At 43.7% G+C, this 16,236-nt stretch overlaps 1 protein-coding gene across 22 annotated transcripts in view; it reads right to left on the bottom strand.

Annotated features, from left to right (window-relative positions):
- The window catches only part of LOC128322743 (diacylglycerol kinase kappa-like), a 69,274-nt gene that overhangs the window by 19,290 nt on the left and 33,748 nt on the right, over positions 1 to 16,236 (bottom strand). For 4 of the 22 annotated variants that reach the window (XM_053244627.1, XM_053244633.1, XM_053244626.1 and 1 more), the window contains one exon: positions 5,925 to 5,997. The exons of the other annotated variants lie outside the window; for them this stretch is intronic. The gene's annotated coding sequence lies outside the window, so the exon portion shown is untranslated. The remainder of the gene's footprint in view (positions 1 to 5,924; positions 5,998 to 16,236) is intronic. 22 annotated transcript variants of the gene reach the window in all.

The following is a 16,236-nucleotide window of genomic DNA, read 5'->3' as shown; positions in this document are numbered from 1 at the left end:
AGCCACCCCTTGCACGCCACTCCTGCTGCCCCTTGCCAGGCTGGAAAGGAGCAAGAAGAACCTCTTTGGGCCTTGTCTGCTTCCCACCAGCCAGGAATAGACTGGTGAGGGGGTGGCAGGAGTGGCATGCAGCGTGGCCATGGATGAGTGGGGAGCCCTGCACTGCCACGGGGTGGCGGTGCACCATGGAGGGTAGAAGGGACACTCATGTTTACACAGTGAACCTGGGCTCTCTATGCCCTCACTAGACCCCTGGTCTATCATCTGCAATGATCCATGCTTTGGGGTGAATCGCCATCCTAGGCACAACTATCATAGCTCCCTTGATTTAACTCTCCACACAGACAACTGCCAGAAAACTCAACATTCCCACAGTTTTTGGAGGAAAATCAACCACACCCTGAGGAATAACTGAACCTGTTCAGTACTAAATTATTCCTTGTAGGTGCTTCAGTACCCACGAAAATGAGTTAAATTGATTTAAAAGTGCCCTGGTTTATAATTTCCTGATTTTTATTGAACTGTATCTCAGATTTAGCATTAAATCTATTTTTAGCATTTTCACATAAATTAACACAAATAAATCATAAAGCCTATTCTTAATGCATTTGCAACATGCATACATTTCTCATAGCATAATGTATTTCCATTTCACATTCATCATAGCAGTATAATGTATCTGACAGAAAAATGCATTCTTGACAAGTTAAAATTTTCTTAGACAAGATCCCCTTTTCCTAGAAGCCTGTTCTAGTTTATTTATGTCTTAGCATGTTTTGAAAAACATACTCCTCCTGAAAGCCTCTTAAATATATTGCTGCAATCCAGAATTTTATTCCAGATGGCTCTGTGCTTATGTAAGGCTAGACCGAAGGAGCTGAGGGCCCTATGCTGACCCATATCCTGAGGACCCACATTCCTGTCCCATAGGACATGGTCAAAGATTATCACAAGCAAAAGCCACTACACCCAGCTTCCTTCTCTCACATGCCTCTAATCATTTCCTTTCCTTGAAATCTTCTGGAATACACAAAATGCTATGTTCCTCATGTTGGCCAGGACAGAACAGTTCTAAATTTCCTCCAGATATGGCCACTGCTCCCATAAATTGTAATGGAATGTTATGCACTGTCTGCAAAGAATCCCTTAACTGAGGACAAAAGAGCATACATTATTTGGCTGTGAGAGCAGCAGAAACCATCTGAGACATTTTTGTACTTAACCAGGAACTATTTATTTGTTACAAAACTCTCTGGAAGATCCAGGGCAGAACACAGACTGGTGCAATCCAATAACAACACACTTATCTTATCCCCAATTGCCTTTTTGGCCTAGCTCAGTGATTGTGACCTTGAGGTGATGAAGCAACAACTACTGCCTGAAATCAGTAGCTGACATACAAAGCAAGGATGCACCAGTGCCATGAGAGAGCAGCCTAAAAGAACTTCCCAACCAACTGCATCCATGAAGCAGGGAAATGGCAGTTTTTTACCCACCCATCCTTCCCCAGGAAGTCCTCTGTGCCACCCAGAAATATGTCCCCAACAGCTGCACAAATCTCAAGGCCATATTTTCAGGTGGCAATGAGGGCCTCCTGGGGGAAAGGAACTTGTCAAAAACTACTGCTTCTCCACTGCACTGGTGCAGTAATTTGGGAAGTTCTGTTAGGCTGCTCCCTTGCTGTATTACCGTAGTGTATCCTTGTTCTGCACTGTGTGTCAGCCAATGTCTATATTAATTGAATGCATCTGTTGCAAAATTGCTTGAATTCAGTACTGCTGGCACAAAACATTCCATAAAGCACCCTGCTGGAAAACTCCATATGTACGTTCCACACTGAGCAACCTCCCAGATAAATTAATTATAGCAGTAAGCTCATAAGAACAGCTCTGTTGGATCAGTCCCAAGGCCGATCTGGTCCAGCATCCTGTTTCATATCAGTGGCCCACCAGATGATATAGAAATGTTTAATCCAGGATCACAAATAAGTGTATAAAAGTTTGGTTCAGGCTCCTAATAGAGTGTAGGGCCAGTAGGCCTGAACAAAATTGTTCAAGGATGTGAGGCCCCTCTGCCAAGAGGTAACAAATACCAGAACCTGGCAGGAAATAATGTATGTAGCCAAGGTAATGAGACAAATTCCCCACTCATCAGAAAAAGAAACATCGCTGGCACCAGAAGATACCGATAAGGAGTAGGGAGGGCAGAAAGGCCAAACAGTAACTCATGTCCAAGGCTGCTCTAATTGGCACCACATGAAAATATCTGTTTAATTACAAATGACTGATTTGCTTGCTTATTTTTAATTTATATAAACTAGCAACTGCATACCTTCAGGGTGCAGTGCTTGTCAGACTTTTTTTACTTGTACTCTGCCTTCATGATCATGAATAAAAGCTAATTTGTGCACACACCCTCGTTGAATTTGACTTAATTCTGTCAGGCAACGAGCTCTATTGTGGAAACCTTGGTTAATCCTCTTTAGTTCAGTAAGATGCCCCGTTCTCTGTCAAATCTTGATGGAAGGATGAAGGCAAGGGACTGAATTAAACATGAGGGCAAGGTTCCAGAGGATTTTCCCGCAACACAGATGCCTCTGAGAAGCCCAAAGCAAGAGGTGAGGGCATACCATCACTCCTGCTGTTACTCTCCTGCAACTGATTTTGAAAAGCATCTTGCCTCTGAGGCTGGAGGTGGCCAGTAACCTCCAGACTAGTAGCCATTGATAGACCATAAATTTGTTTAAGCCCCTTTTAAAACCATCCAAACTAGTGACCATCACCACATCCCGTGGCAGAGAATTGCATAGATTAATTCTGTTCTATGTGGAAAAGTGTTTCTTTTTGTGGGTCCTAAATTTCTTAGCCTTCAGTTTCATGGGATGACCTCTGACTCTAGTGTTGTGAGAGAAGGAGAAAAATCTCTCTGTGTCCTGTGTCCAGTGTCACTCTCTCTACTCCGTGCATAATTTTATATGCCTCTATCATGTCATGAGAACATAAGAACAGCCGTGCTGGATCAGGCCCAAGGACCATCTAATCCAGCATCCTGTTTCACACAGTGGCCTACCAGATGCCACTGGAAGCCACAGGCAGAAGTTGAGGGCATGCCCTCTCTCCTGCTGTTACTCCCCTGCAAATGGTACTCAGAGGCATCCTGCCTATGAGGCTGGAGGTGGCCTATAGCCCTTTAACTAGTAGCCACTGAAAGACCTCGCCTCCATGAAGTTACCCAAACCCCTCTTAAAGCCATCCAGGTTGTTGGCTGTCACCACATCTTGTGGCAGAGAATTCCACAAGTTGATTATGTGCTGTGTGAAAAAGTACTTCTGTTTGTTGGTCTTAAATTTCCTGGCAATCAATTTCATGGGATGACCCCTGATTCTAGTGTTATGTGAGAGGGAGAAGAATTTCTCTCTATCCACTTTCTGCACACCATGCATGATTTTATAGACCTCTATCATATCTCCACGCAGTTGTATTTTTTTCTAAACTTAATATCCCCAGGTGTTGTAGCCTTGCCTCATAAGAAAGGTGCTCTAGGCCCCTGATCTTCATGGTTGCCCTCTTCTGCACCTTTTCCAGTCCTACAATGTCCTTTTTATATGTGGTGACCAGAATTGTACACAGTACTCCAGATGTGGAGTTTTATATAAGGGCATTATAATATTAGCAGTTTTGAATAAGGACATTATAATATTAGCAGTTTTATTTTCAATCCCCTTCGTAATGTCCCCTTGTAGTCGCCTCTTTTTCATACTAAAAAGCCCCTGATGCTGTATCCTTGCCTCAAAGGGAAGGTGCTCCAGGCCCTTGATCATCTTGGTTGCCTTCTTCTGCTCTAGATAGTTCAATATATTACTCAATATATTAATAAATCCAGCCCAACATGAATCTCAAATATTTAATTCAGTTTAAAGTATAATTCAGTTTAAAGTATAATTCATTTATAATCTCTGCAGATTAAATGAAAAAAACCCCATAGATTATTTTTACTCTGTGTTAATATATCTGCTCCAGAGTACCTGGCTAGGATACTCTAACTATATTTTTGGGTTAACGTGGGAAATCAGCTTGACTGTGGGGGAGCAGTCTATTACAGTATTAATCTTGAGCAAATCTTTGGTCTGGTAGCCTGCTAAGTGGGCCAAGATGCCTCCTTTTCATGTGGTGATTCTCTTTATTTAGCAGGGGGCGAGTAACGCCACCCTCAGCACAGTACCCCTCCAGTGGCTGTTGCTGGTATCTATCGTTTGGTATATAAATATTTGTTGTTGTTGTTGTTGTTGTTGGTCTAGAAATGACGAGGAAACATATATGCAATCTAAAGATTTGTTTGAGGGGAAAGGGGGTACAGAAAAATGAAAACTTGGATAGGCAAACAATAAAATTTTAGCTAACAATCTTAACAAGAATCTCATGAAAAGGAGTTTTAGCTTAAGGTCCGAATTGTAAATAAATTACAATTTACAGTTTATTTATTTAAAAATAAATAAGGCTTGCCATAAAAATGGCTTGGATGCCAAAATGGAAAGGAAAGAGAAGGGGGTGAGTAGATTTACCTATCCTTGTCTGATGGTTTGTCTGGTGCACTTGTAGATGGGCATATGAGCAGATTTCCTTGCGGGGGGGAAGGCAGCAGAGAAGCGGGAAGGAGGAAGGGAAAGTGGCATAGAGCTACCACTTGCAAGCTTGAGAACCAATATGGTAAAGGTCTGTACAGATTCTGATTCCAATACTGATCCCGAGACCATGTGGCTGAGCCAGGAATACTTGTACTCCAAAACATGGTCAGGGGAAATCATAAAGCACACTCCCTTCATGGAGGGGCCGAAACCCAGGTAGAACAATGAAGTTCGTAGTTGCAGGAGTTGGTCAACTTGGGTGTAGGCCCACTGAACAAAAGGCTGGAAATGGGTTGGGTGAAGTGTATGTGGAGGTCTGAATGGGTGACCTTAAAAAGCGTATCTGAGAACCGGGATGTATCGCTAGGTGACAAGGTAAGGTTTTCTTAAGTCTTAAGGACTTGCTCCTTAATCCTCCCCAGTTCATTAGGTTGTTGACAGTGGGGTGGGGATGCACTACACTTATCAGAGTTACTGTGGAGGGGAGTTATCTCTGGCAGGAGGGAGTTAACTATTCCCTCTGGGAATATGTTTTAATCTGAGGTCTTCTTTGCCAGCTTTTCCTTCTCTTTGAAGGTCAGACAAAGAGAGGTTTTGGGAATGATTCCCTTCCTTTGTTACGGTGGCCTAGGGCTGCATTGCCCCATGCTTTGCTTGTGCTAAGCAACCAAATTTTATAGTTTGCCAAATGTGAGCATGTGTAGAGTTCACGAGCCTGTGAGCTCAGGTATCCCAAAATGGAAGCTGTGGTCCTACAGTTCCAAATCATATAGAGGGGTAATGTTTGCAGTCCCATGATAAACTGTTTTGGCAACATCTGTGTTATAAGTACTATGATATATGGATACACACCATCATTGGGATTAAATGTGTTGTCAAATCAACACACAGAACACATTGATTTAAGAAGTATATTTTGCCATTTTGCCAATTGTACCCCAAAGGTCACATGAACTTAAAAAAAGTGTGTGTGTGTGGTGGTGGGGGGTGTCATTTCCCTGGAATAAGATGCGGTAACTACCTAGTTAATACAAGTTATACATGTGGGCACAGTGCGGAATGAATTTCTGAATCAAGTTTTCATATTTGTTCTTTCTGAAGATTAAACACATCATAAGCACAGAGAAGCACACCAACAGGGTCATGTACCATATGTATAAGTAACATGTGTGTAATTGGATAAGTCTAAGAGAGTTGGCTGACCCAGATTTTGGCAGCAGAGACTAGATTTGTTTCCAGCAAATGTTTACACCAGCACACCCAGCTTCCATGAGGGAATTTCCTCATAATGCTAACTCACCTGGTAGAGCTACCATCTCTAGACAAGGAAAGTTCTTATTCAGTCTGGCCATAACGCTGGCCTCCAAATTAGTCTGTGGAAGTGGAAAACTTTTAATTGCACATTCTTGAGCCACTGCTTGGCAAGCACAAGGACAATACCATGTTACTAAGAAAGAGAACTAATCTAGACTCCTAACCTAGAACTTAGCTCTTAATGGAAATTTCCCTTTGTGGCTTTTCATTACTTTGTGATTCTAATAACAAGTCTGCCAATCCAACTGAATTAATTGCTAGAACTAACTTCCAGCTCTGCACTAGAGCCAGGCATTATTGGGCATTCCTCTGTGCAGAAGAAATTATACTGAATTTGATCCAAGTAAAACTGTGTGCCGTTCTGCGTCTTTCAAAGCCACAGCTGCTTTCCTGTGCCTTTGGGCAGACATGAGGGGATCTTTCTGGCTGAATGCATCTTAGACTCTCTTAACTTGTTGTTTGTTTTTGGAATTCTTATTATTTTTAAATGGTTGTTAGGCATTTAACATTTGAACGGTGGCATAAATAAATACAAATCAAAATGAAATTAAAATATTTCTGACCAGAGCATATATCTCAGGCTATGGAGTTCATGCCTGTGAGCTCATCAGCCCAGGGGTACAGATTCCACATCCCCACCCACCCAAAGCACTTGAGAACCATTACAGAGAGAGACACCTCTTGATTTGGTGCCATGGAAAGCAATATCCAAACACATGAGTCCTGGGGGCTTGTTAGGAGCCAGCGTGGTATAGTGGCTAGAGTGCTGGACTAGGACCGGTGAGACCTGAGTTCAAAAATCCCCATTCAGCCATGATACTAGCTGGGTGACTCTGGGCCAGTTACTTCTCTCTCAGCCTAACCTACTTCACAGGGTTGTTGTGAGGAGAAACCTAAGTATGTAGTACACCGCTCTGGGCTCCTTGGAGGAAGAGCGGGATAGAAAATGCCAATAAATAAATAAATAACAATAAAACCTATGCCAATCAAATACGTTATAAATGATCAAGGATCTTGCAGATTTGTAAAAGCATTCTGTATACAATAGGATTTGTACTTACAGAAATACTCCTTTTATCCAAACTAATGTGGATTTTGAAAGCACACATGTTGCAGTGTTGGAAGAACATACTCATTATATCACCTGAATTCAGATGTCTGCACACACATATTGGTGTGTTAATGACTGTACCTGCACCTCGGTACAGATTCCTCAAATGCATAGTATAGAACAGGGGTTCTCAACGTTGGGTCCCCAGGTGTTATTGGACTTCAACTCCCATAAACCCCAGCCCCAGTGGCCTTTGGTTGGGGATTATGGGAGTTGAAGTCCAATAACATCTGGGGACCCAACGTTGAGAATCCCTGGTATAGAAGACAGGAAGGGCCCTGTTATACATGCATTCAACAATAACTGTGCCTTTGTGCAGATCTGTACCTGTGTGTGCATTGTACACAGATTGTATGAGTGTTGAACATGTGACTGTGTAAATAGGGATCAAATCTATTGCATAACTGATCAGGGTCAGCCAATAATTATGGGGAGGAGGTCCTCTGACACTAAGGGGGATCATTGCTAAAAGGACCATAGGGAAGGAATTCAGATTAGGATTTATTTAAGAGAAGAGGCCCATTAAAAAGAGCCTGAGCAACTCAAGTGAAGGTTGGGAGAAAGTATAGAATTGGATCCCCCTAATAATACCAAGTCGTGACCAACATTCTCAAGGCAGTAACTTAGCTGTCAAACAGATAGCTTTTGAAACAGTGTTATGGAGTTCTTCAAAATAGATCCTGGACTATATTAGGGTGTGTTTGTTTGTTGTTTCTTTTCCCTGGAATTTATTTAGGTCCACCCTACTCCCTAAGCAGTTGATCCTCTTATGATAGGCAACCAATATGAACAGCCAAACCAGTGTTAAAACAGAGCCTCCCACAGAAAAGATCCTGCCAGACTAAGGAAGAATGCAATTAAAGATTTGACAATTGGAAGGCTACCTTACATTACTGAGCCAAAGAAGTTCTCTAATTTTAGAAATAATGATTAGTCCTATAAACAATTGTATGACCTGTGTTTTGTTAATAATTGCATATTGTTTGCCTGGTGGACACATTACAGGGATTTGAAATAAAGGGCAGCACGTGACTCTCGGCACACAGGCATCTAAAGCCACTGCTGCTTAGCACAAATAAAAAGTAATTTGAATAATAGCTGACTGGAGGGATTTACATTTTATAGCTACCCAATGGCTTATATAAAGCTAGTATTAAACATTGTGTATCTGAACGTTTGACCTATTGCATGCAGTCTCTAAATAGAAATGAAATAGATTTAACAGGTTTAAACCCAATTAACCCTATATTATCACCAGAAATGGAAACTTGATCCTCCATAAAAGACAGCAAAACAGGTTCCATTCTTCCTCAGTCAGCAACATACATCCTGAGTTATGCTAATCCATTCTATAAGCAGCAGGAAAATGTGCCCTGCCTATTAAAGGAAGGGGTGGTGGTGCAACTATTACCCCCTTAACAAATTGTTCTCATTCCAGAGCCAAATGATAGCTTGATTACACAGCAGAGGGATTATCACTTACTTTTTGCCTCCCTGAAGTCAATAAACTGTTTCCGCCTTCACCAGCTGAATTCCATAATAATAGCATATTCACTTTTCTAAATATTTTATGTTAAACCACCACTTTATTGATTGACTATTAATGTCTGGAAATGTTAACATGAAACAATAGCATCATCCAACTTCATCAATAATGTACATTTTAAAAAGGATTAATTTGACTTATTTTCCCTGCTGATCATTAATTGCCCTTATGACCTTAAAGGCTAAATCCTCTGCTGCACTTTGGCCAAGTTGCATTAACTCTAGTTTGCTCCATAGATGAATATGTTCTATTTAATATCTTGCACTTAAACAAGCCTTTATTTTTGGCCTAAAGATTATTTTTTAGTACCCCTATATAAAAGAACTGTTTTTGAAGAGATAGGCGATATGATAATTGGAAATATAAAATGCAGCTGATTACCTTAAATATGGGTCTGTCAATACTATTTTATTATCTCTAGACTATGATAGTCAAAGAGTTAAAAATATGACTTTAAAATATAGAGAAGCAGTAACAAATAGCGAATGTGAAATAAGAGAATGTAAATCACACCCATTTTACAAACATCTTGCTCCACCTCGACCTACAGAAGGGAGCAAACTGATGTGAAGCTAAGAGTAGCCTTTTTGTAAAGCCCAGTTGAATATTCTCCCCCTCACAGAATGGGACTACTAAATTATGGTAGAAACAGAAGAAACAGAGTTGGCTTCTGCAATCTCCATTCTGTTGAAAATCTCACCCATTTTATATTTGAATGGGAGATGCATAAGACCTTGGTGCCAAATATATCTATAGCTAGTCTCAAAGGCAGGATAAAATGTTTTTGTTAAATGTTTGTCATTGAATCCACTCTTATTAGCTACCAGAGAGTCTACTCTCAGAACACCCCAGAAACAACAAAACCCAGTGCTCCATGGGCTTGTGGATTTGAGGGTGGTTGGCACCCTATGTACACTGCACCACCACTCACTCTGGGCCACCCTGGTGCCCCCCAAGTGGACTTATGGGGCTGCTGAAATCCCCATTATTCTTGGGGGGGGGAGCTTAAAGACGTGCAAACTTCAGAAATTCTTTAAAAATCACCCCTTTCATCAATTTCTTTGACATCTGGGTGGTAGCAGGCACCCACTGGAGCACTACCACCTGACACACTCTTCTGCCCCCAAACTCCCCTTTCTGCCCCGAATCTGCCCCAAAGACATGCCAACTTCAAAAATTCTTTTAAAATCACCCCTTTCCCGATGTCTTTGAAATCTGGGTGCTAGCTTCCTTGCACCCATTGGGAACTACCACCCTCCACAATCCTCTCTGGGCCACCCTGGTGTCACCTCTGCTGGGGAGTTATAACTAAGGCTGCTGAAATCCCCATTATTCCCTATGGGAAAAACCTTAAAGACACGCAAACTTCAAAAATCACTTAAAAATCACCCCTTTGCCCAATTTCTTTGAAATACGGATAGTAGCTTCCTTGCACCCACAGGGCACTACCACCCACCACAACCCACTCTGGGCTGCCCTGGTGTCCCCCATGTGGAGCTATAAGGCTGCTGAAATCCCCATTATTCCCTATGGGGCAAAGCTTAAAGACACACCAACTTCAAAAATTCTTTAAAATTCACCCCTTTGCAAAATTTATTTAAAATTTGGATGGTAGCTTTCACCCATTGAGCACTACCACCAACCTCACTCTTTTGCCCCCAGGACCCCTTTTTTGCCCCAGTTGATTCAGATTTGGAAAATTCGGATACAAATCAAATCTGGGGTGATTCGGGGGGCAGATTCAGACCCAAAACAAATCAGGGGTGATTCAATTTGGGTACAAATTGAAGTGAAAACATCGGTTCATGCACATCCCTATTGAAGGAGACTGCAAAGTACTTTACATTTAGACACCAAAATTTCTTACTCAAGCACTGATAGGGCATACTAAGGTTAAGGAAATGCTATAGACTATTGTGGGCCATCATTGAGAATTTGGTATTCCTCTGGCTTCATGATCTAACATATTTTATTTTTGTAACAATTTGTAACGTTTTAATGTCCAATGTGCATGATTTGTTCTGATATACGGGGGACCTTGTATAATGGCAAGTTGCTATATTATATGGATATGACCTGAAAAAATTAATATCTGGAAAAGAAGAAGAAAAATGTGTTGGGGTTTGTAATTATTTCGCAAATCACCAAGGAAGCTACCACTCCAGTTACAGAGTGCAGAGTTTAGTTGTTGCAGCTATTTAAGTAAGATGCATGGAGATCACTGTAGAGTCTAAATTTCTTAACTAGGTTATTGGTGAAAGACATTTGAGGTAGGAAAGACCTATCCTATCTATCAGCAACATAATGAATAGGGAGGAAGGGAAAGAGATGTTTCCATCTTCTCTCTAGGAGGAAAGGAAGAGGACTGATAGGAAGTACCCAAGGAGTCAAAGCAGAGGTCATAGAGTAGAGGCAAGCAGGGACAGGTAAGGAGACCCTCACTAGCTACCTCTGCTCCCAATGCCCGAGTAGTCATTAGGATAGTTGGTGCAAAAGGAACTCCATCTCCAACAAAATTAATATCATGAAGAGAAGTGAAGACTAGTGCTTAGCAATCATAGAAACTATTAGGCTAAGACACTAGGCAAAATAACCCAGCTGTCTGGCTGGCAACCCAGCACTGGCATTGCTAGCACTGGGCACACAGGGCCATTCCCCCAATGTTTGGCTAGAAGCCTCAAACCTCTTGCCTGCCTGCCTGTGTCCCACACCCCTCCACCAATTTTGTTTGGATGAAGCAGGAGGCAGTGGCAAGGGGGCAGCTCTGGACTGGAGCAGGTACTCCCCACTTCCTCCACCAAGCCTACAGTTCTCCCCACTCCTTGTAAAGACAAAAGGGAGGGGTGGAGCCAAGCATCTGCTCCCCATTTCCTCTTCCACTCCCTGTTCCTTCCAGGGGAAGACAGTTGTGCTGAGGGCTGGACCCTTGACCTCGCACACAGCTGCACCACAGCTGACCAGCTCAATGGAAGGGCTGGCAAGCAGCCATCATGCCCAGAAGCAACCCAGCTTCCAGACAAACCTTGGGTTCAGCAATAACCTACAATTGCTGAGTTCAATGGAGGGTGCAGTGGCAACAGATCAGGAGAAGGAGGTGGGTTACCCCACAAAAGTACAGTTAACCCCCCGCCCCAAACCCTCTATTTAAAAAATTGTGTAGTGGCAAAGCAGTCACAAAAAGATAGAGGGCTGAAATACTAATGAACAGCAAACCCACCCCTACCCCAAATTTCATAGTGGCAAGGCCATCACAAGAAATAATTGCAAAGGGGAGTGGAATTTGGAAATAGAGCAAGTAATGTGGGCCAAGGACCTAGTCCTAACAGGGCTCTAATAATGCCTTTGGCCAAAACATGCTGGATATGACAAAGGCTATATTGGTAATTAAAGTCTTTAAAAACTGGCGGAGAGTGTTGGATTCCTTTGGAGAGCATGGAAAAGTTTAATTATCAAAATGGGAGTGGGGAGCCTGAGTCAGGTCCTGTGAGTCTGGGCCCTAGATCTCATAAGTACTTAGCAATGCCCCTTCAGCCAGTATTTTTGCATCATTTACCTATGATGCCTATTGCATCATTTGCCTATCATTTGCCTCATACATTGCTTCACTGTTGTGTACTGTCTTTTATTTCAGGGTAGATTCACGCACCCAGCCATTTCTCATTAACAGTGATCTAATCCAATGATAGCACAGTCTTTTGAATCTGCATGTCTTTTGAATCTGCTAACATGGCGCTTGTGGACCATATTCTAGAAATTCAGTAGAGCCCGCTTAAGATTGGCACATTTGTGCAAGGTCTTTTTGTCTGTAAAATGTGGCTGCCTTTGTAAACACTTCATTATGCAAATTAGCAGGAATCACTGTATCACTATGCAAATGAAGAGAGTAAACCAAAGCATCTTCTCAAAAAGGCCAGCAGCTATGCAATAAGAGTTCATTAGCCAAAGTTCAGAGTATACTGCAGTACTTCCAAGAAACTGAATCTGTAAAAAGTTTCAACCTAGAACATAACCTAGAAAAGAACATCGCTTTTCTAAAGCAAATAGTTGCACATTGAGGTAAAAGGGATCAAGGTAGATCTACCCTTTAGTAGACTGGTCTATAGGCTTTGCCTGTTGTACATACTTGTGTGGCTATTACAACTCTGAAGTGAAGGAGTACCTAACAGACATGCATGACAGTCATCAGGCTTGAATCCATAAAATTCCCACCTTCTAGCAAGGGCTGGAGTGGGCCTGGGACAAAAAGGGAAGATGAGCCCCTGCCCTCTCCCACACCTCCTTCAGAGAGATGCAAGGGGTTGACCAAAGAGCAATCTGTCACCCAGACAAGTGGGCCCAGGGACATTTGTTTCTCTCACCCCTTGTAAGTACAGCCCTGCCTGTTTGGGGGAAGGACAAAGGAACATAAGAAGCTGGCGTATACTGAGTCAGACCATTGGTCTATCTAGCTCAGTATTGTCTACACAGACTGGCAGCAGCCTCTCCAAAGTTGTAGGCAGCAGTTTCTCCCAGCCCTATCTTGGAGATGCCAGGGAGGGAACTTTGAACCTTCTGCACACAAGCATGCAGAAGCTCTTCCCAGAGCGACCCTACCCACTAAGGGGAATATCTTGCAGTGCACACACATGTCTCCCATTTGAATGAAAACCAGGGTGGATCCTGTTTAGGAAAGGGGACAATTCATGCATGCTACCCCAAGACCAGCTCTCCACCCATAGACCAGCTCTCCTCCCATAGCAGTGCTCTTCAGTGGAAGAGCGTCTGCTCTGAATGCAGAAAGTCCCAGTTTCAATCCCTGGCATCTCCAGGCAGGACTAGGAAATACCCATCTGGATCCATGGAGAACTGCTGCCAGTCAGTATATTTATTATTATTTATTTATTTATTTGATTTTTATACCGCCCTTCCGAGCTGGCTCAGGGCAGTTTACAATTAAAAAACAGAAATCATTAAAAACAATTAAAACAGAAATACAAATATAAACACCAATTTAAAAACATCTTAAAAAACAATTAAACTATCAAAACAATTAAAACCCTGAAAACCAGGTTAACATTAAAACAATTAAAACTAATTAAAAACCCTGAAAGGCCAGGCCAAACAGATGGGTTTTAAGGGCTCTCTTGAAGGTCAGTAAAGAATTAAGATTATGATTTTCTGCTGGGAGTGCATTACACAGTGCAGGAGCAGCTACAGAAAAGGCCCGCCTTCTCTGCCAAACAAACCGGTGGTAACTGGAGACAGACCTCCCCAGATGACATTAACGTGTGGTGGGGATCATGTAAAAGAAGGTGCTCTCTAAGATATCTCGGACCCAAGCCGTTCAGGGCTTTAAAGGTAATAACCATCACTTTGTATTTTGCCCAGAAACATATCGGCAGCCAGTGTAACTGTTTCTAAACAGGCATCATATGGTCTCTCCGGGTTGCCCCAGAGACCAATCTGGCTGCCACATTCTGAATTTCCAGACTACGTACAAAGGCAGCCCCACGTAGAGCGCATCGCAATAGTCAAGCTGGGAGGTTACCAGCTGATGCACCACTGTTTTGAGGTCATCCTCTTTGAGGAATGGGCGCAGCTGTCGAATCAGCCGGAGCTGATAGAAAGCACTCCTGGCCATGGCCTTCACCTGAGATACCAGGTTGAAGCCTGGGTCCAGGAGTACTTCCAAGCTGCACACCTGCTCCTTCTGGGGAAGTGTGACCCCATCCAGCACAGGAAGATCTAACTCACCCCTCAGATTCTGAGCCCCCACAATGGGCACCTCCGTCTTGCTTGGATTCAGCTTCAATTTGTTATCCCTCATCCAGCCCATTACTGCCTGTAGGCAGGCATTTAGAGAATGAGTGCCATTTCCTGAAGATGAAAAGGAGAAGTAGATTTGGGTGTCATCAGCATACTGATAACACCCAGCACCAAACCTCCTGATGACCTCACCCAGCGGTTTCATGTAGATGTTTAAAAGCATTGGTGACAGAATGGAGCCCTGAGGGACTCCATATAACAGCTCCTGTTTTGAGGAGCAACTGTCACCAAGCTCCACCATCTGGAATCTACCTGAGAGATAGGAACGGAACCACTGCTAAGCAGTGCCCCCTATCCCCAACTCCCCCAGGTGATCCAGAAGGATACCATGGTCGATGGTATCGAACGCCGCCGAGAGATCCAGAAGAACCAGCAGAGTCACACTCCCTCTGTCGATTCCCCGGTAAAGGTCATCCAACAGGCCGACCAAGGCTGTCTCAACCCCATAGCCAACTCTAAAGCCAGTTTGAAATGGATCTAGATAATCAGTTTCCTCCAAGACTGCCTGGAGCTGGTCGGCCACCACCCTCTCAATCACCTTGCCCAACCAAGGGAGATTGGAGATTGGCCTGTAACTGTCCATCACTAAGGGGTCCAGGGAAGGCTTCTTTAAGAGTGGTCTAACCATTGCCTCCTTCAGGCAGGGGGGCACCCTACCCTCCCTCAGCGATGCATTTATGATATTAACTAGGTCACCTCCAACAATCTCCCTGCTAGATAGAAGCAGCCAAGTCGGGCAAGGATCCAGAGAACAGGTGGGAGGCCGCACCGCCCCAAGCAGCTTGTCCACATCCTCAGGAATCACAGATTGAAACTGATCCAATCTAATACTGCAAGAGGGATTGCTGGACACCTCCTCCATAGACCTTGCAGAAATAGTGGAGTCCAAGTCAGCCCGAATACAGAAGATCTTATTCGCAAAGAAACCATTAAAGGCATCACAGCAGAGCAACTCCGAGGACTGATTGGAAGTAGAAGGAGCAGAAACCAAACTCCTAACAACCCGGGATAGCTCCGCCGAGCGTGAACCTGCAGCTGCAATGCACGCAGACCAGAATATCTTTTTCGCTACGCGCAATGCCACCGCATAAGCCTTCAAATGGGTCACATGCTGAATCCTGTCAGATTCGAACCGAGTTCTCCTCCACTTGCGCTCTAGTCACCTACCCAACCACTTCAGCCCCACAGCTCCTCAGTATACCAAGGGGCCATTTTTGCAGCAGGTTGGAAGGGACGCTTAGGAGCAATCGTGTCTACTGCCCTGTTGAGTTCCCTGTTCCAGGTTCCTACCAGGGCATCGACAGAATCACCGGCCGCACCAATGTCAAAATCCTCCAAGGCCTTTTGAAATCCCACTGGGTCCAGCAGCCTTTTTGGACGGACCATCCTAATAGGTCCACCACCCCTGCAGGGGTGGATTGCAGCTGTGAGACCAACCTTAACCAGGTAGTGGTCTATCCATGACAATGGGGAAACCACTGGATCCCCCACCCACAGAACACCCCCCTGATCCAAACCAAATTGAGTGCATGGCCGGCAACATGAGTTGATTCAGAAACTAATTAGGATAGGCCCATAGTTGTCATGGCCGCTATGAACTCCTGAGCCTCACCAGACAAGCCAGCCCCAAAGTGGATATTGAAGTCCCCCAGCACCAAAAGTCTAGGAGACTCGAACACCAACTCCGCGACCAGCTCCATCAGCTCAGGTAGGGAGTCAGTTGGGCAGCGGGGTGGACGGTACACCAACAGAATCCCCAATCTATCCCTAGTTCCCAGTCTCAAAAATGTGCACTCAATATAGGTCAGCTGTCTCACAGGGGCCCTGGCAAGGGAA

Source organism: Hemicordylus capensis, chromosome 4 (genome assembly GCF_027244095.1).
Source record: "Hemicordylus capensis ecotype Gifberg chromosome 4, rHemCap1.1.pri, whole genome shotgun sequence".
Taxonomy (NCBI): domain Eukaryota; kingdom Metazoa; phylum Chordata; class Lepidosauria; order Squamata; family Cordylidae; genus Hemicordylus; species Hemicordylus capensis.
Note: the sequence above shows the minus strand (reverse complement) of the source record. Positions and strands in the feature narration are given on the sequence as shown.